Source organism: Geotrypetes seraphini, chromosome 2 (assembly GCF_902459505.1).
Source record: "Geotrypetes seraphini chromosome 2, aGeoSer1.1, whole genome shotgun sequence".
NCBI classification, from domain to species: domain Eukaryota; kingdom Metazoa; phylum Chordata; class Amphibia; order Gymnophiona; family Dermophiidae; genus Geotrypetes; species Geotrypetes seraphini.
Window position 1 is genome coordinate 492375614 of NC_047085.1, and position 21492 is coordinate 492397105.

Genomic DNA, 21492 nt, shown 5'->3' on the forward strand with positions numbered 1-21492 from the left:
CGAGCTCCAGCCGCTTCTGGAGGGCCTGGAGCAAGAGCGGATGTGTGTGATGTCATCTGCATATGGTCAAAGGCCCTCCAGATGTGGCCGGTGCTCGTCAGGGCTTTCCAAAACCCGGACAAATGCCGGGCTTTTGGAAAGTCCGTCCCTAAAAAGAGGACATGTCCGGGTTTTCCCAGATGTCTAATAATCCTACCCATGCAACACTTTTCACAAAATTTGATAGCAGGGTCCTGCTCCTAAGCCAGTAGGAAGGAAATGAGAGTAAGAACTATCCATGGGTATTATCTAATAATTAAAATTTAATGCAAGGAAGTGTAGATTGATACCCACGGGGTATAGGAACCCAAAAGAGTTACTGGCCTACAAGTGTATTCACTCTGCAGCATCTCTGTATCCACCCTGTCTTTTTCTACACTCTTCCCCGAGAACGCCACTCACTGGGTGAATCTCTCTTGGCTTCTACCCTTCCCCTCTACTGCCAACTCCTGACTAATTTGCTGCACCGTACAGTATGCCTGAACAAACTGCCTGGCTCAGTACGTCAGGCTCTGTCTCTGCTAAAAGCCCATTTTTATGAAGCTGCTTTTTCAAGTCCTAACTTCAACTCACTTCGTTTTGTAACATTTCTGTCATTTTAAATTTCGCCAGAATTCTATTGTTTAACGGTTTCCCCTTATGCATTTACTCTTTGATCCTCTCTCTCTTCTATTTACCAAAAAAAATTTAATTCAATGCTGTCTTGTTAAAATGTTTATTTCTATTCCCTCTTCTATCTTTATTTTAATTAATTTATTAATCCACAGGTACTTTAGTTAGATTGTGAGCCTTCGGGACAGAAAGGGAATTTTTTTAAGTACCTTTATTATTTTCATATCTTTATTTTTAATGTATATTTTCTGTAAACCGCTTAGAACTTAACGGATGTAGCGGTATATAAGAAATAAATTACATTACATTACATTACTTGTAAAGCACTCTCATATTTGTCTGTTATTCCCTCTATAGTTCCCCACCCTATCTGCCCCTCGCCACCTGGATAAAGATTGGGGTGTAATGAATATCTCTTGGGTTGGTACCATCCAGGCAGTGGAAGAGTAAGGGTGAGCAGCGCCCCCTCTCCCCTGCCGCGCGCATGCTCCCTTTCCCCGTACCTTTTTAACTTCTCCGACGTGAGCAGCATGCCCACATCGGTGTCGGCTCTCCCTTTGACGTAACTTCCTAGGCGCGGGTCCCGGAACTGATATCGGAGAGAGCGCCGATGCCAATATGGGCAGCGACCTCGCACCGGGGATGTAAAAAAAGGTATAGGGGAAGGCGAGGGGAGGAGCAGTCAAGGGAGGGAAGACATGCTGGGCTGTGAGGAGAGAAGGAGAGAGATATGAAGGCGGATAGTAGGAGGGGGGGCCGTGCCCTTAGGAAAACTGCACCTCAGGCAAAAAACCCCGCTTCCTATGCCACTGTGTCCAGGTGGAATGATCTCACAGTGACAAGCACAGAAGCCGACCACACCCAATTCCAGAAAAAAAACTGAAAACTCTTCTCTTTGACAATTAATTTTATAAGATCATCATACACTGCGGTTCTTTTGCTTAGTACGATTAGGTCTCCTCCTCCTTTTTCCCCACTTTTCTCCTCACTTCCCCTCTGTCCCATCTACCCTTTTCCTTCTCAAGTCACCTAGAGCCTGTTTAGGTTTGTGCGACTCACAAATATGTTTATTTAAAAACTTTCTATACCGCATAACAGTCTAAAAAAGGATCCAAGCGGTGTACAATATATAATATACATTCATCAAGAAAGGGACTCCATTTAAAAGAGTAAAAGCAAAAGTTAGTTTGTTTTTTTTTTTAAATCCTAAAATAAAAACAATTGAAATCTCCATAATAATAATAATTCTAATAGCAATAAAAACAAGCAATCAAATCTCTAAGCTTCTATATTTGGTTTTAGCCTTGCCTATTGCCATTCCTGACAGCTTTTTCCGATCTCTAACTCGGAAAGCTTTTGCTTTTATCCGGAAGCGTAAACCCCCTGGGGTAGAGGTAAGCTCCTTTCTAAAAGCAAAAAGCCATTTTATCCAAAATGTTTGATCCAAGATTTACAAAGATCCGCAAGGTGTAGCTTGTCTTCCCTCCATCCCTGAGCGCTGGCAGGGAAAGTGCTAAAGGGATACAAGTTGTACTTGTATTTTTGTGAAGAGAATTTCTTATTTGGTATACTGTGCTTGTAGTCTTGAAAATTTGGTACATAAAGAATTCAAAATAAAAAAAAATTGCGAACCCTCCAGGCATAGAAAAATATCAGAGGACAACCCCCCCCCCCAAAAGAAAAACAGGCTGTGGAAAGCCATGATCCTGATGAGGCGTTTATTATGACGAAATAAAGGTACAAGTCCAAAAGGAATAACGTCCACACACCACACATCAGTTATTCATCTAGTGGATGCTATTCCTTTTGGACTTGTACCTTTATTTCATCATAATAAACGCCTCATCAGGATCATGGCTTCCCACAGCCTGTTTTTCTTTTGTTTTTTCTGGACCTCCGTTCTTTGACTGTGGAACATCTGGGCTTTGTTTGCTTCTGTTGTTGTTTGGTTGGTTTTTTTTTACCGAAAAATATCTACCAGTACTGAACCCAAATGTATACTAAGTCAATAGCTTTCGAGCATGCAGGCAGTATAACATAAATTAAACATAACCTTAAAAATGCAAATAAACTCTTTCTCCCACAGAAATGCACCGAGTCATTTTTTTTTTTGGGGGGGGGAGGTTAACAATATTCTGTAGCTTATCTATAATAATAAAATGCTAAGCGCGCATGCGCACTCTTACCACGTGTTCCCTGAGATCTGATCTGTTGGGATGTGCCGGCAAGAGTGCGCATGCGCGCTTACTACGTCACCACAGGCGGCGGAAGGAGCGAATGCGGAGTCCTGCCGTCGCCTTACCGAGCCTGCTACTTACCGTTACAATGCGTCCCGGGCCCGTAGCACAGCGGAAACAAGAGCGGAGCGAAACTGGAGGCGGAAAAGACAGCGGACTTCCCCCTCCCCTCAGAGCAGGCCGCACCACGCCACCCTTTCACAACGCCAGCCACAAGGGTGATGTCCACTGGCTGGCTCAGCAGTGGGTTGGCATGACAGCGACATTGGCTGCGCCCGCCTAGTGCCGCGGAGCGGCTGAGACCAAGGCGGCCGCCAATTGGCTGGGGCGACGGCGCTCAGAAGCCCCGGCTGGGAGTGCAAGACTGGCAGGTGGGCGGCCGTTAGAGTGACGAAGACCTGGCGGGGCGCCTTGAAGGCCTTGGGAGAGGTGATCGTGCGCAGGGAGGAGGAGCCGACCGAGTCATTCGTTTGCCTGTGGCGCTGGCACCGGTTTTGAGTCACGGCGAATGCAGCGTGCTAATATTGACGCGGTGCATGTCGCCAGGAGGCAGGAGCAGCCGCGTGATGAGGAGCCGGCCCGGGTGGCGCAAGGTCCATGCCCGACCCCGGCTCTGCCTAGCTCCGCCCAACTCTGGACTCCCTGGCCTCCTCCTCCTCCCGCAGATGTGAAAAAAATACAGAAATACTGAAACAGGCTAAGCACAGAGAGAGAAATAAATAAATACAGACACACACACATATTCTAGCACCCATTAGAAACAGAAAGACAGACAGACAGAGAGACAGAAAGAAATACAGACAGTGGGCAGGGAGAGAGACAGAAAGACAGACAGACAGGGGGAAGGGAGAGCGACAGAAAGACAGACAGGGGGCCAGGGAAAGAGACAGAAAGAAAGACAGACAGAAAGAAAGAAAGGGGGCAGGGAGAGAGACAGAAAGAAAGAAAGAAAGAAATGCCTAAGTCTACACATCTATTCTAGCACCCGTTAATGTAACGGGCTAAAAAACTAGTACATTCTATAATTCCTTCCATTGTAAGTTGCCTTGAACCTAATTAGGCATACTGCAACTCAGAAATACTGGATTAGATTAAATTATATCAATGGAATCCTAGGCCCATTTTCAATTTTTTACTGGTTTTCCCCACATGCCAAGTTTCCATCTCATTATTTTATTTATTTATTTATTTATTTATACACCACTTATATCCTAAGTGATTTACATTTAGGTACTTTTATCATATTTCCCTCTCTGTCCCATCGGGCTCAAACTCTATCTAGTGAACCTGGGGCAATGAGGGGATTAAGTGACTTGCCCAGGGTCACAAGGAGCAGCGAGGGATTTGAACCCACAACCTCAGGGTACTAAGGCTATAGCTCTAACCACTGCGCCACACACTCCCCCCCCCCCCCACACACACACACACTCATTAAATTTTCAGAGCGATTTTACTGCCCAGACAGACAGACATTTCTGACCCCCTTTTGCAAAATTCCTTCCAACTTCCATTGGGTTGGAAAGAATTATCAGCCTGATACAAACCAGGAAACAGCCTAAATCAATAGCTTATTCCATTTAAATGAGCCGTATTCCAAAAACTCTTCAAGAGCAAATGAACCTGGCACAAAAGACAGGTGTAAATACTTCTTGTGGGGCATGAGAACAAATCAGAAATCCAGCATGCCAAACGAATCCCTTTACCTGGATGGATGCCCACACCCTACCAGGATCTCATAAATAAATCAACGCAAACTCTCTCCCCACTTTTTTTTAAGTTCACAGTGACAAAAGTTGCGGCTGACGTACAGAGCCTGGCCCATCCTGTCTGCCCAGCTGCCACTGCCTACGGTGATATCAGACTTCTAGCTATTTCTCTGTCACGCTCGCTGTCTCAGGGGAAGCATCAGAGCTTACCAATTAGCTCTGCCACTTAATAGCTGCCACACTAGTGGCACTGTGAATTAGGTGATGAGTAAGGATTCTCCTGTAATCTTTTCAAAGAATATTAGATTAACACTACTGTACTAGTATCAAACGACGTTCCTACTCCCACTTCATACCAAGCCACTGGAATCAGATTAGATCCCTTGAAGGACTCGTCAACTTTAGGAAAGCAAGAAAAACATACCTGTTCACCTAGCTCCCCTGCTCACGACTGATAGATTACAAAGAAATGTACATTGATACAAGATCCCCGATATGTGTCGCATTAGGATAAAAACTTGTATTGAAAAATCTTGCACTGTAACTATGACTAATTTAACCTGTAAACTGTATATTATGGATATTAGTATTAGATCCCTAGTATGTGTCAAGTTAGGATAAAAACTTGCACCCCCCCCCAAAAAAAAAGTTGTACTGTAACTTTGGCGAATTGTAACCTATTAACTGAATATTGTGAATGTTGACCTGTAACCCCGTCCTGGGCTCATTGGGGAGGACGGAATAGAAAACGAATTAAATAAACAAACTGTCTTACCAGGCACGGAAGTTCTGCCTCCGATGCTCAAAAGGGTTCTCGGGGGGCTGTTACCGATCCTCGTAGCAGCCACTGAGACCTCTATGCAGGAGTTTGTTAGTATTTAAATAAGCTCTCCTTGTGATGCACCAAAGGGTAACCTCCCTTTTACGGGGCAAAATTTTCCAGAAGGCCAGAGCACAGTACAGGAGTTCAAGGAAGGTTTAGACAGGTTCCTAAAGGATAAGGGGATTGAGGGGTACAGATAGAAGTAGAGGTAGGTTATAGAAATGGTCAGGAACCACTTCACATGTCATAGACCTGATGGGCCGCCGCGGGAGCGGACCGCTGGGCGCGATGGACCTCTGGTCTGACCCAGCGAAGGCAACTTCGTATGTTCTTATGTCTAGGCCTGCCGGTAGCTATTGTGGGTGTGATGTGTGAGTGTATGTCCTGGTCCCGGGACACACAGGCAGACATAAACAGATGTGCCCATTTTTTTAAACCTCCCAAACTGCTGCTTCAGCTGAGCTGGCACCGATCCGCAATCAGATGAGCCGGCAGCTCAGCTAATCATGGCTCCATACCAGTTCAGCCGATAGCGGTTCTTCTCTTCTTCCCCTGCCAGCTCAGATGACTGAGGCTCTGATGCTGGCCAGCTGTTCACGGGAAGGGGAGAACAGTTTTAGGGGGGGGTGGAGGGTGTTGCAGTGGGCAAGAGGGTAGGAAAAGAAGAAGGGGGAAGAGATATGTCTATGATTTGCTCTTCTGTAGGCAGGTGCCAGGCACAGTTTCTCCCCCTTTTACCGTGGCTACGCTCCACAAATATCCACAAATAGTATGCATATAATTTGCATGCTACTGTGCTGGACATCACCCTTTAAATTAAAATAGCTCCCAACACGGTATTTATTACTGTTCGCGCGTTGTGCATCCTGCTTTAGATAAATGTGGGGAGTGTGTGGCGCAGTGGTTAACACTAAAGCCTCAGCACCCTGGGGTTGTAGGTTCAAACCCACACTGCTCCTTGTGACCTTGGGCAAGTCACTTAATTCCCCCATTGTATCAGGTACATTAGATAGATTGTGAGCCTGCTGGGACAGACAGGGAAAAATGCTTGAGTACCTGAATAAATTCATGTAAACCGTTCTGAGCTCCCCTGGGAGAACGGTATAGAAAATGGAATAAATAAATAGTGTGAAAAACTTCAGCCTCTGATAACCAGAACTGGTATTGTGACATCATAATGTCTTATTCCACTAATGCCTATGAGCCAACCTCATCAGTGATGTCACAATGGCTTGATTGTCCTATACTTGGCTCACTTCTACTACATTTTGATTTCTAGAGTGGTGCAGTGGTTAAAGCTACAGCCTCAGCACCCTGAGGTTGTGGGTTCAAACCCACGCTGCTCCTTGTGACCCTGGGCAAGTCACTTAATCCCCCCATTGCCCCAGGTACATTAGATAGATTGTGAGCCCACCGGGACAGACAGGGAAAAATGATCGAGTACCTGAATAAATTCATGTACAGTAAACCAATCTGAGCTCTTCTGGGAGAACAGTATACAAAGATGATTAAATTAATTAAATAAATAATTAAAATCTTTGTTATCAATAAACTAGGCTAGTGACTGTGACATATGTTATCAAGTGAGAAGTCAAAGAATTGTATTGCAGGATTCCATTCTGACCTCTGCATCAATAGTTGCAGATGGTGGCCAGTTGGGTTTTCAGGACATTCACAAAGAATATGCACGAGATACAATTTGCATACCAAGAACTTAATTAGGTGCCATTGACTCGTGTTCCAGTCCTAGCAACTTGATGAATTACAGATCTAAAAGGTTTTCAACATGTCCAGCTATCTGACTGCAAGTCACCCTCTTCGCCTTCCCAAACATAATGTCATTCTCCAATGATCTTTCTCTTCCGACAGTGTAACCAAAATAAAGACAGTCATAACTTCATCATTTGGGCTTTGAATGACACAGCCAGTTAGTTCTTCTGGCAGTCCAAGTCACACACAAAATCCTTCAAGAAGGCAGTATGGACATCTTGAAAACCCAACTGGCCAGGTGGTCCCCGAGGACTGGTTTGAAAACTAGATCACAAATAAAGCACACAAAAAAACCAAAACACACACACACTCAATCAGCATGAGCAGCAGAGTATTGAAAGCCAAGCCTAACACATCTCCCCAACAAATTCTGACTTAGGGGAGTCTGGTTACACGGGAGGGCACCTGCACCCTGAAACCCAAACTGGACTTCCTAATCCAGGTTCTTGAGAAGTGTTTATCTTCATTATCCAGCTAGGGATCTCAAAGTCCCTCCTTGAGGGCCGCAATCCAGTCGGGTTTTCAGGATTTCCCCAATGAATATGCATTGAAAGCAGTGCATGCACATAGATCTCATGCATATTCATTGGGGAAATTCTAGAAACCCGACTGGATTGCGGCCCTCAAGGAGGGACTTTGAGACCCCTGATTAGAGTGAAATAAGTGTGCGGGTGATATAAAAAAAAAAAGTGTATATACTTGGAAATCTCTATCTGAAGCAATCAACACTCCTTGTCTTAGAATCTGTCACAAACACACACTTTTTTTTTCCCAAGCATAAAACTTGGTTGTCAGCCTGTGGCAGTGTCCCTTTAAATAAAAAAACAAAACCCAAACAAACCAAAAGAAGAACAAGAACAATAGAAGGAATAATAGAAGCACCGTACATAGTACAGCTGTAATTCTATCAAAGGGCTCTGCTGACATCAGAAACCCCCAGAGATACCGATACCCTGTCACCAGAAACTCCGGAGATACATTTACAGATGGTTTCTAGGAGCAGTTCAGGTTTGTCATCCAATAAAGGGAAGCGGAGGAGGGGGGGAAGATGCCAGGCAACCTCTTGGTTCAATGTTTATTTGATCCCTTCAGCTCCTGATCCTGCCCTTCCTTGCCATTTCCCGGCACATCCCCTGCATTCCTTGTACCAGGTGCTAGCGCATCCACAAACCACCAAACTTTGGCTCACCTCCGCAGTGTGTCTTGGCACCTTCCTGCACCTGGCTCAGCAGAGCATCTCTGGCTGAAATCCCAATCCCACGCCAACCTTCTGAATTTAAAAATTCACACACACCTCCTTCCAGGTCCCTATTGCAGTCCTTAAACAAACCTACATCCACCTGACAAGTACTTCTCTCTCCATTACCCCTCCCCCCCCCCATTCCCGACACTACACTTTTCTCCATCCTCAAATTGTCCCCCCCCCTTACTGCCTTTCACTCTTGCCCTGAAAATAATCATTTTTTATCTTCAGTTCCCTGTCCCATTCCTCTCCATCCCCCCCCCCTTCCCAATCATTCTTTTCTGGATCTCCCACCCTCTTCTTTGTCCACCACCCATTCCTTCCTGACTCCCCCCCCTGTCACCACACACACCAGTTGCCTCCTTAATTTTCCTGGCGCGAGCATCATCATGAACTGAATGCCCGTATCGTGTCGGCTCTCCCTCCGACGTCATTTCCTAGGCGTGGGACCCGGAAGTGAGGTCACAGAGCAGGGTTTCACAACTCAGTCCCGGAGTTACCCCCCCTTGCCAGTCAGGTTTTCAGGATATCCACAATGAAGATGCACGAAATAAATTTGCATCTAATGGAGGCAGTGTATGCAAATCGAGTGTATGCATATTCATTGGGGATATCCTGAAAACCTGACTGGCAAGGGGGATAACTCCAGGATCAAGTTGAGAAATACTGTCATAGAGAGCCGACACTAACATCGGCAGCAAGTTCGCAATGCTGCTCGCACCGGGAAAATTAAAGAGGTACGACGGAAGGGGTACACGCGCACAGTGGGGGGGGGCAGAAAAGAGGACAGGTGCCAGAGCACCCACCAAGATGGCGGCTGGGATGGACTGATCCCCCCAAAAATTATATCCAATGAAAAATATTAACCACAAATTAACCAGATCCGCAAAAAAGGCTAATAAAGTTGCAGAGAGAAATACTTAATAAATAATAATATTAAATGAAGGAAAAAGATCTCAGAATTGCCACTCCAAGGATCATAATGATATCATCCATTGATGGAATTGTGGCGTGGATATCTTTCATTGATCTAAAAAACCTTCATATTATTATTTAAGAAGATGTATTTCATCTTATTTGTAGACAAAATTTTTTTAATATAAATGACTTATTTCGTCAGAATTCGACTACTGGGCAGGAAGTGACGTCATCGTGGCTGATGGCAGCCTAGAGCGATAGCTCCGCGGACCCCCGTGCTGTTTTTGGCGATCTTCGCGCGAGTTCGCGTGCCTGCACTGTCTGCCTCCCTCAGCTTGTTTGTGAAGCTGCCTTGCTGCGTCTCGATGGCGACGCGAAAAAAACAAACAGATATTAAAGCGTTCTCCTCACCGATCCCGAATGGGCCTCTTAAACCTAGCTCTAAAATGGCGCCCGATCCGGCCGCGGCTGCGGAGGGCCCACCTACTGATGCAACGCTGCCGACTCTACAGCTGGAGATGCGTGGTTGGTTCCAAGAACTGAAATCTGAAATCTCTGCAGTTCGAGCTGATATCCATGCTGTTGTTGCTGAGCTAAAACGAGAGGTGGGTGAAATCGGAAATCGGGTGGGAGAGACGGAGGTTGCAGTGGAAGCACATGGCTCTGAAATAACACAGCTGAGAGGCAGGATTGCAGCGCTGGAGGAAAAGGCTGATGTGAGCACCCTTAAGCTGGAGGATCTGGAGAATCGCTCCAGACGATGCAACCTTCGCTTTCGGGGTGTGCCAGACACTGTTTCTGACCCTCGCTGTATGGAGGTGATTGATCATATATGTATACAGGCACTAGAGACTGCTGGCTTGCCTGTGGAAGTGGGTAAACCATTGCTGGATAGGGCACACCGCATACCTGGCCCTCGTGATGTGAACCGCCCTCGTGATGTTGTGGCTTGTTTCCATCGCTATATGGATAAAGAGCATGTGCTTAGGGCGGTGAGGCGCTCGGGGGGAACTGTGAAATGGGAAGAAGCGGACATTGATGTTTATCCTGATATAGCTCCAGCAACCCTGGCCCGCCGTCGCACGTATAGAGACTGCACCCGTATACTGCAGGAGCGCAGTGTTCGATATAGATGGATTTATCCCATCGGACTGGCTTTTACACATGCAGGCAAGACCTACACTGCAATAACTGTGGCGGATGTTCAGGCTCGAATGGTGGAAGCAGGTTTGATGGCAGCTTCAGAAATGGCACCACTTCCTCAGAGGTCTCCTGTGCCCAAATCAGGAAGAGGGCTGGGATGGCAGAGAGTGGCTAGATCGGCTGCAGCTCGTCGCCCTTTGGAGACAGCTGCCCCCTCACCCACTTGAACATTTATATTTGTGCACTGTGATTAAGAAATTTTGTGCTGTGACTGTTTTTTCTTCTCTTTGCTGAGCGACATCTGTCGCGAAGATTGTTTATAGGGCTTGTTCTGGGGGTCCCTTTGTGAACTGTTTCTCTACACTTCCTGTACCATGGTTTCCAGGTGCTTCGGTGGCTGGACCATGTGGGGTATTGTTGGGGGGTTGGGGGGAGGGGGGGGTGTTGGTGCTGGGAAAAGTGGTGACCGAGTGCTTTCTTGTATGATTGTATGGAAGAGTGTTTGTATAATGTTTCTCTTAAGGTTACGATTGCAGGGGTTGGTTGATTTGGCTGCTTTGGAACTAATGGTTGATTTGGTAATGCTGTGCTTTTTCTTTTCTGGTACAAATGGATAAACTCACTTTGCTATCTTATAATGTACATGGGCTGAATTCTCCACAAAAACGACGCTTGTTATTTAAAGAAATGAGCCGCCTGAATAGTGCGGTTGGATTTATTCAGGAGACCCATTTTCAATCTCATTATGAGAAATTGCTTACACACCACAACTACCCACACGTTTTCCTTTCTTCTAATAAGGTTCGGAAAAAGACCCAGGGGGTGGGCATCTTAATACATAAACGTGTCCAGGTGGTGTTGAGAGAGGTGGTGCGGGATGTTGAGGGCCGCTACATATTGGTCAAGGCTGAGTTGGATGGCGCCTTGTATAGTTTGCTGAATGTCTATGCCCCAAACGCTGGTCAGGGGGCCTTCTTTACGTTGTTAGAACGTGTGCTGTTAGATCATGTAGAAGGTACACTCCTTGTGGGTGGAGATTTTAACCTTACTTGCTATCCTCAGGAGGATAATTCAAATTCATCCATCCGCTACGCTAGAGGCGACAGAAGAGCTTTGCTGCGCTTCTTGCGTAGGCATGATTTGATAGATGTGTGGCGTTATTTACATCCAGGCACGCGAGATTACACATTTTACTCATCGAAACATAATTCCTATACTAGAATTGATATGTGGATGCTACCTCGTATTGCTTTGCCTCGAGCCCTGGCCTCCAGTATTGAGCCCCGGGTGTGGTCAGATCATGCTCCTTTGACTCTGGAGTTACAGATTGGACAGGTTAGAGGCGGCCGTCGCTTGTGGCGTATGAATGACTCTTTGTTAAAAGATCCCAATACCTTGACTCTTTTAGAGACGGATGTCGAGGAATTTTTTGCATTCAACGACATAGCTGGCATTAATGTTGCAATTCTTTGGGAAAGTTTTAAAGCTACCCTTAGGGGTTGTTGTATCTCGAGGGGGTCGTACAGAAATCAATGTCGAGTGGCACGCAGATTAGAATTAGTGTCTCGCCTTCGACGCCTAGAGAATGCTCACAAGAGAGCCCCGTCGGTGGCTGGGGGGGTTGCGTTGACGGAGTGCCGGAGAGATTTACAAGAACTTGATTTAGAGGGCATGGCTTGGGCCCTGCAGAGGCGGAAACAACAGTATTTTGAATGGGGTGGTAGGGCAGGCCGCTTGTTAGCTGCACAGATCAAGCAAACTCAAGCACAACACTCCATAACTCGGATTCGTAATGATTCGGGTCAGCTTTGTGTGGATGATGGGGACATCCATCAGGCTTTTTTATCCTTCTATCAGACTCTGTACACTCCGGAAATTGAATCCACGGAGGGGAAGATTGAGGCTTTTCTATCTAACGTTACCTTGCCTTGTTTGGCGGAAGTTGATGCGGAGTGGCTCTCTTCCCCTATTCAACCCGCTGAGGTGGTGGCTGCCATACGTCATCTGGCTGCTTCCAAGGCACCGGGTGTTGATGGCTTTTCCCCCCTGTTTTATAAGAAAATGGAGGCCCATATAGTCAATCCTCTGACTAGATTGTTTAATTCTTTTTTGGAGGGGGATTGTCTGCCGTATTCGTTTCGTCAGGCAGCGGTCTCCCTTCTTCTTAAACCTGGGAAAGATCCCCTCCTTTGTGGGTCTTACCGCCCTATTTCATTGTTAGGAGTTGATTATAAGCTGTTTACTCGTATTTTGGCAGTCCGGTTACAACGCTTTCTGCCTTACCTAGTTCATGGAGATCAATGTGGCTTTATTTCAGGGAGGCAACCTGGTGATAATATCCGAAGAGTGTTAGATCTTATTGGAGTGGCCCATCAAAATTCTGTTCCGGCAGTCCTGTTATCAGTTGACGCTGAAAAAGCCTTTGATAGGGTTTATTGGCCGTTTATGTTAGCGGCCTTGAAGAAAATGGGCATTTCGGGTGCTTTTCTACACTGGGTGACTTTATTATATGCTGCCCCGGAGGCTTGTCTAAGAGTTAATGGAAGATATACTGCTAATTTTATGATCCGTAGAGGAACTAGGCAGGGGTGCCCTTTGTCACCACTGATTTTCGCGCTGGTCATGGAACCTTTAGCAGCCTCTATACGTGCGAATGCTGACATTCGGGGAATTGTGGTGGGTGGTGAAGAGCATAAGATTTTATTGTATGCTGATGATATTTTGTTTACCTTGACCCACCCACTTCGTTCTCTGACGGAGGCGCTTCGTGTTTTGACTACATTTGGTGTGGTAGCTGGCTTTAAAATTAACATCGAAAAATCTGAATTGCTTAACATTTCCCTTCCGGACTTATTGGTGACGGACTTACGTACTAGGTTCTCGTTTCGATGGGCGGCTAAATCCATTAGATACCTTGGTGTGCGTATATCTCGAAGACTTACTGACCTTTTTGAATTGAATTACCCTCCGTTGCTAAGAACTGTATTTGCCGATCTGGACCGATGGGAGGGATTGAGATTGTCTTGGATGGGTAGGATTAGTGCTTTGCGTATGAATGTGCTGCCTCGTTTTTTGTATCTGTTCTCCTGCCTACCTCTCTCAATTCCTAAACGGTTCTTGCTTAGGCTACAAAGGCGGGCCTTTGCTTATATCTGGACACGTAAACCCCCTAGGGTGCGGAGGGAACGTATGTACTGGGACAGATTACATGGGGGAATGGGTGTTCCTGATTTTTCTACATATTACTATGCATCCCAATTGCAGGGACTATTTCATTGGGCATATCCCTCCCAGCGCTGGGTCTCACTAGAACAGGCCTTACAACCTACTTACCCTTTGGCAGCAGTGCCCTGGCTGTCTTTTGATATCCTTCGGGATCTGCAGACTGAGACATCTTATGGGATGGAATGTACTTTACATGCGTGGAGCCGGGTTCGACGAGCTTGGTTCCCACGTCAGCGCTATTTTTATGCTACTCCCATTAGATTTGCCCCTGATTTTCTGCCTGCTAAAGATACTGGGATTTTTCGGCGTTGGGAAATGGAGGGTCTTAGGGTCCTAGGTCAGCTGGTAATGGGTGGACAACTGGTACCCTTTGCTGCCTTACAATCCATATATGATCTCCCCTCGACTGACTTTTTCGCCTATGTCCAACTTCGAGATTTTATGGTGAGGAGGGTGATCCCAGAGTGGGAAGGGGCAGACTCTGCTTTCTTACAAGTTTTTAGGATGGGATCTGGGGTAGGCCTTATTTCCCGTCTCTATAGGGCTCTTTTATACACTCGACCACAGGCCCACACATATGAACATCGTTGGGAACTCTTGCTAGGGAGGGCTTTGGAATATCGACAATGGGATTGTCTTTATGGTACACTGCTGAGAGTCTCCTTGGCATCTCCCTTAGTGGAGCAGGGGTATAAAATGCTATTTCAGTGGTACCTCACGCCTGAAAAGGTGCATCGTTTCTATCGCTGTGGGAACGGGCACTGTTGGCGCAACTGTGGGTGTCTGGGCTCCTTTGGGCATGTGTGGTGGGATTGTACTAAGATTGTACCTTTTTGGAAGATGGTTCAACGACTGCTGATTGATGTGTTACGCTTACCCATCCTATTGCGTATGGAAACATTTTTACTTAACTATCCTTTGGAAAGTTTGGATGTGGATCAGAATCATTTTGTGGCCCTGGTTGCTACGGCAGCCAGACTTTTAGTGGCTACATATTGGAAGCGGGACTCTTTGCCTTCTCGTACTGAACTGTTACATAAGGTTGACCAAATTTACTTAATGTCCAAATTGACTGCTCTAAATAATGATTCCTGTGGATTGTTTCATCGACAGTGGTCTCGATATAGCTCCTGGCGAGGTCTACTTTGAAACTTTTCTTATTTTTCTTTTGCATCTTCCTTTGTTTTAGGCTTATATTGTATCACTCGGTGGGGGGGGTGGGGGGGTTTTTGTTGTTTCATGTGGGCAATGTACTTTTGCTGTTGGCATACTGCCTGTGTACTGTTTTCATTTTGTTTAATAAAAAATTTTAAACTTCAAAAAAAAAAAAAAAAAAAAGAATTCGACTACTCAATAATTTAAGTTTCTAAAATTCAAAATACTATTTTTCTATATATTTTCGTATTTTTTTTTAATTTTTCTTTTTTCAAACAGTGCAAATAGCAACAGTGCAAAAGAGCATGTGCAAATGGCAAAAATCTTAAAAAAACAAGTTTTGCAAATTTATTGAACAAAATATACTGTAATTATGATTTAGAATGTACTGTAACTCTCCTACACTACACCTGATCTAACTTGATTCAATCGATATATAATTCTCCTGTGATATGTATTATCTTCTGTGACATGTATTATCCTCTGTGTTATGTACCATTCTGTTAAACTGTTGTATCATAATTCTACTATTCCTGAAATCTACTCTTATCCTGTAATGTAATTCTCTGGAATTGCCCAGACATCTTCTATATTGTAATCCGCCTAGAACCGCAAGGCACAGGCGGAATAGAAATCCCTAATGTAATGTAATTATCAATATAATCATAAAAAATATAATGTGGGAAACAGAAACCCGAGGTACAACTATACGACGGGAGGGATGTTATTGAATGAGAGTACCCAAGAAAGGGACTTGGGGATAATGGTGGACATGACAATGAAGTCGACGGCACAGTGCGCAGCGGCCGCTAATAGAGCGAAAAGAATGCTAGGCATAATCAAGAAGGGTATTACAACCAGAACGAAAGAAGTTATCCTGCCATTGTATCGGGCGATGGTGCGTCCGCATCTGGAGTACTGCATCCAATATTGGTTGCTGTACCTTAAGAAGGACATGGCGTTACTCGAGAGGGTTCAGAGGAGAGCAACGCGTCTGATAAAGGAGATGGAAAACCTTTCTTATGCTGAGAGATTGGAGAAACTGGGTCTCTTTTCCCTGGAGAAGAGGAGACTTAGAGGGGATATGATAGAGACTTTTAAGATCATGAAGGGCATAGAGAGAGTAGAGAGGGACAGATTCTTCAAACTTTCAAAAAATAAAAGAACAAGAGGGCACTCGGAAAAGTTGAAAGGGGACAGATTCAAAACGAATGCTAGGAAGTTCTTCTTTACCCAGCGTGTGGTGGATACCTGGAATGCGCTTCCAGAGAGCGTAATAGGGCAGAGTACGGTACTGGGGTTCAAGAAAGGATTGGACAATTTCCTGCTGGAAAAGGGGATAGAGGGGTATAGATAGAGGATTACTGCACAGGTCCTGGACCTGTTGGGCCGCCGCGTGAGTGGACTGCTGGGCACGATGGACCCAGCAGAGGCATTGCTTATGTTCTTATGTTCTTAAATAAATCAATTTTCTCTGGACACATTTCTTCGGCTACGACAATTAAACATGATTTAATTAACTCGCTGTCAGTGACCAGCTTTCCTTCCTTGGCTAATAAATGAGATGCTCGTGAACTTACTTTACTTACAGCCTCATTTTCATTTTCTTGAAGAAATTGTGTTGGGATGAAATATTGGATATGGCTATGATCTGGCCATAAAACGAGAATGATAAACAATACAGATTCACGATAGCACAGCACAAGTAGAATAGCGATACACGTAGTACTATAAACGCTGCCAAATTGTAACTGCGACCACATGGCATCACAGCAGAGGCCACCAAGAGCGAGAGAATGAGAAGCTTCAGGAGCGCCACATGCGGTCTTTCTCACAACTCCGCAATTCGGCTGTCAGCCATTATAGCGTGTACTTTGAAATTTTACTTTGTAAAATCCATTCTTAGTTCACGGACTCTACAAAGAGGCGGCGGGCTGGATTTGGCCCGCGGGCCATTGTTTGCTGACCCCTAAATAGAATATTGAATAAAATAAGTAAATAAATTCTTTGCAAACCCCCCTCCCCTGCCAGTGTATTTTCTGCCAACTTACTTTCCCTTTCTTTGCTCCATATTCATCGGCAGCTTCTCATTCAGTAGCTATCTTTCAAAATACTTGGTTCAAGTTTGACAAAGGAACAGGCTTGGCATTTTATTTCCTTATCTTAAAAACACTCAGCTATTTGTATTTGCTGATGCCAGGTAGCAGATTTTTTTTTAACCTCACATCTATTTTTAGGAGGCTCAAACCTACTTCAGCTCTTCGGATGTGCTGTGCCAGATGCTGGTTCCTGCACGCTGGCAGATGCGAACGCGAAGGCAAGTCCCATTCTCCAGCGTCGCCGAAGCAGTCCCATGGCATTATTCAAATCAGACTATTTTTAGGACGACTGCCATAGACAAAACAAACATTTTCTCGTCCTCCTGGCTATAACAGGTGGATGACAGGGGGAGGGAGGTTGTTGCACAATGTGAGCACCATATGGGGTGAGTGATTCTTAACAAGCACTGGGATTACAAAGAAGTATAATCTGTGCAGGAGCCTGGAGCCAGTTGTTCCGAATCACAAAATGACGCAAGGTGCATTATACATCCCGACACAGAATTAAAATGACTGTGCAGTATGCCATGTATCCACTTCGTCAGCAGCTTAGCAAGGAAAAGCGGTATAAGGGAGGCAGCGGCGCCCAGCATCACCGTGCCTCACTGTACGTCCCAGCACTCTTCCCCACCGTGCACACCTTCCCTCCCCCCCCCATGTACCTCTTTAAATCTTCACTGGCAGCATCTCCTACCTGCCACTTGCGCCGACCTCAGCTCTCCCTCCGACGTCACTTCCTGGTCCCACGCTGCCAGTAAAGATTTAAAGAGGTGAGTTGTCGGAGAGGTGATGGCGCCCTCCCTCGCTACGCCACTACACGCCATCCTCTCTAGGTATCTCTCTCGCCACCGTTACTCAACTGCTGCACCAGCTGTTCCTTGAAAAGTAACAACCCCCTCAGAACATCTGTATTCTATTTCACATTTACCTATCTCACCCATCCACAAGGATTGCCCTGGGTGGCTTAACAACCGGGTGTTTCTCTCTAAGCTGCGCGTGCACACTTATATGTGGATCAGAAAGGGAACGCACACGTCTAGAAAACTTGCGCACAAAATTTTGCTGGGTTTCTTTATGGTAAACATAAGCTACATCGCACACACCGAGTCGAGGCTGAAACTTGACCACAAAGGGTGGAAATCTTTTTAAATGGCGCCCAAATATGGATGCCAAACAGAGAACTTACACTCAGCATTAATGGTGCTCCGAGTTCGGCAAAAAAAAAAAAGAAAAAAAAGAGATGAAACAGCAGAGACTCTGGCGTAGTGGTTAGCCTCAGCATCTTGTGTTTAAACCCTGTACTGCTCCTTGTGACCCTGGGCAAGTCACTTAATCTTTCACTGCTCCAGGTACATTAGACAGAAATGTGAGCCTGCCATGACAGAGAGGGAAAATGCTTGAGTACCTAATTTGTAACCTGTTCTTAGCTCCTTTGGGAGGACAGGCTAAAATAAATCAAATAAATAAACAAGATGGAGAGTGAATACACTCTACACGAGGTTTCCCCGAAAATAAGCCCTAGTTGCCGGCTGCAGCAGCACTCCTTCCATCTCTCCCACCCATCCGAACCCCGACCGCGAGACTGAAATACAGTACCTTATGACAAACTGCATCGTTGGCAGCACAGGCCCCATCGCGCTTTCTCACACCCAGGCATTCCTCTGCCGCATTGCTGCTGATGTCATCAGCAATGCGGCAGAAGAACACCCGGGCATGAGAAAGCCGCAATGGGGCCTGTGCTGATGATGCAGTTTGTCATAAGGTACTGTATTTCAGTCTTGCGGTCGGGGTTCGGATGGGTGGGAGAGATGGAAGGAGTGCTGCTGCAGCCGGCAACTAGGGCTTATTTTCAGGGGTAGGGTTTATATATAAGGACTTATATATATACAGTTGTACCTCGGTTTACGAGTGCACCGGTTTGTGAGTGTTTTGCAAGACGAGCAAAACATTCGCAAAATCAGCACCTCGGAAACCAAGCATGGCTCGATTTACGAGCACCCCCTCCCCCCCCCCCGCTTTCCAACCCCCCCCCCCCCCCGCCGCTGCTTACTGTCATCTGGGCATTGGGATATCCTGTGCATTGGTGCCGGTGCCCGAAGATCGGCCTCCTCTTCTTGCTGGGCCTTGAGCATCTGTGCATGCTCAATGCTTGCGAGTTCACGGAGAGACTCTTCTTGCTGGGCCTTGAGCATTTGCGCATGCTCAAGGCCTGCAAGTTCACGTTCTCTCTGTGAATTCACAGGCCTTGAGCATGCGCAGATGCTCAAGGCACAGCAAGAAGAGGAGGCCGATCTTCGGGCTCCGGCACCAACGCACAGGACATGCCGGTGCCGGTGCCCAGATGACAGCAATCGCAGAGGAGGGGTGCCGGATTGCAGGGGGGGCCTTCAGGGGGAGCAATGCCGGTTCTCGGGGGGGGATGGGGGGAGCTTAGCAAAGCAAGTTTCCATTATTTCCTATGGGGAAACTCACTTTGATAAACGAGCATTTTGGATTACGAGCATGCTCCTGGAACAGCTTAAGCTCGTAATCCAAGGTACTACTGTGGTAGGTCTTATTTTCGAAAAAAGCCCGACTCGGCATGAATCATGTTTTGGCCACACAGAACTGCCTCAGGAGTCTAAGTGCGGATGCACACCAATTAAGTTATTCGAATGTTTTATATGCAATGTAATTCGATAACTGTTTGCTAAAACATACGATCGAAGCTAAGATGTGAACAAAATTGGCTGCTCAAACGCAATCGAAAAAAATATTCGTGTTCAGTCCCTTTTTATTTTATTTTTTTTTAAATAACCGAGAGTTGTTGTTTTGCACCAATAAAGCTACCGCTGTTGTGGACGTCTCTAGAGCGTATTGACTCTTCGTCTTCCCTGTTGTTTTGTGCCAGCATTTATACAAATAGTGAATACCTCCAGGATCTGCACCCATCTTTTAGGCATGAGCATTTATATCAGTGTCTCTAAAACTGTGTGCCATGGCACAGTGGTGTGCCGTGAAGAGATTCTGGATGTGCCACGAGTGATTCCAGAATTCTCCTTTATTTTTAAAAATGCCCCTTCATAAGTATATACTAGAACAGATGACATACAATGTTATGAGCACCTGTGTGCGTAAGGATACAACCGTCCAGACAAGCATCATTCTTTGGCACAATTAGTCCTTGAAAACTAACGGTAAGTAATTTTACTTTTATTTTATTTTTCACGCAGTAGTTAACCTAACTTGAGCAACAAAGCAATCAAGGCTTTGTTACCATTCAGATCTTCTTATCTTTGCGAACCTGAACTTTCAGCTCTGACAGAAATTAATTTGAAAAAAAAAAAAAAAAAAAGAGAACGATTGCAGATGGTGGATGATGAATGTGTGTGCTTGCTTGTCAACTATCGAGCTGCATATTGAGTTAATTTGCACTGAAAAACAAGCACATCCATCACGTTGATTTGCAATTCTATTCTATTTTAGTTTCACCGTTGTTACAATTACCCATACATAGCTTAAAGAACTTTAAATAAATCACTCTCAAATTTAATTCTTGGTTGGTTTTGCAATCTTATCATTTCAATTATAATGTGCAGGAAAAACCATTTGCTCGGTTTAGTGTGCTAGACCTAAAAAAGTTTGAGACATACTGATTTATACCAGCTAAAATTTGGTGTAAATCTTGGTGCATAAATTAGGTATGGATTTCACAAATTACATAATACTGCGAGCATTTCTAATGAATGACCCTCATGCGCTTACGCTCCTCCCTTGGCCACATCCCCTTTTCAGCGGCATGCTATAGGATGTGTGTGTGCATCTTTATAGAATAGCACTTTCCAAAATGTAAACGTAAATCCAAATTTTTTGCCAATTAACACCAATAATTGGTTCCTATAACCCAATTATTAGCACTAATTGTTTCATTAACCAATTAAATTGCACACTCGGCTCTGAGCACCATATATACAATCTGGCCTAAAATGTTTGTCATGCACACATGAGCCAGCAAAAATTAGAGACAACATTACTTACAACAGCATTTTTTAGCAATATATGTCAACTGTAAAACTGTCAAAAGAAAGAAAACAAGAGAGTGGTAATCCTAAACTTCTTATTTTAAAAAAAAAAAGTGAACAAACACTTTAATCTTTATCCACAATGTCTCTCAGTTTACTAATGCCAACAAAAAGCAGCACAAGAATTCAATGTTTCATACTAGTTTTCAATGTCTTAAAATGAATAAATTTCTTCAAGGTGCGTTTCTTTTTTTAGTAAAAATTACTCAAAATGTCCTACTGCTAACCAAGGAGAGGAACATCACCTGGGATAGCTATTCCAGCACTCGCTTCACCAGTCCCAGTTCTTTAAGAACATAAGAAATGCCTTCACCGGATCAGACCGAGGTCCATCTAGTCCGGCGGCCCATTAGCTATCTCTTTTTCCTCTTTTACCACTCCTTTTTTGTCTCCATCATCCAATGGCCCCACTTCTTCCCTTGCCGGTTGCTTCCCCTTCACATATCTGAAGAACGATTTGA

General features: G+C 45.2%; 1 protein-coding gene across 3 annotated transcripts in view; it reads right to left on the reverse strand.

The window, feature by feature from the left end:
* The window catches only part of NBEAL2 (neurobeachin like 2), a 408006-nt gene that overhangs the window by 343650 nt on the left and 42864 nt on the right, over positions 1 to 21492 (reverse strand). The gene's annotated exons all lie outside the window — the stretch shown is intronic.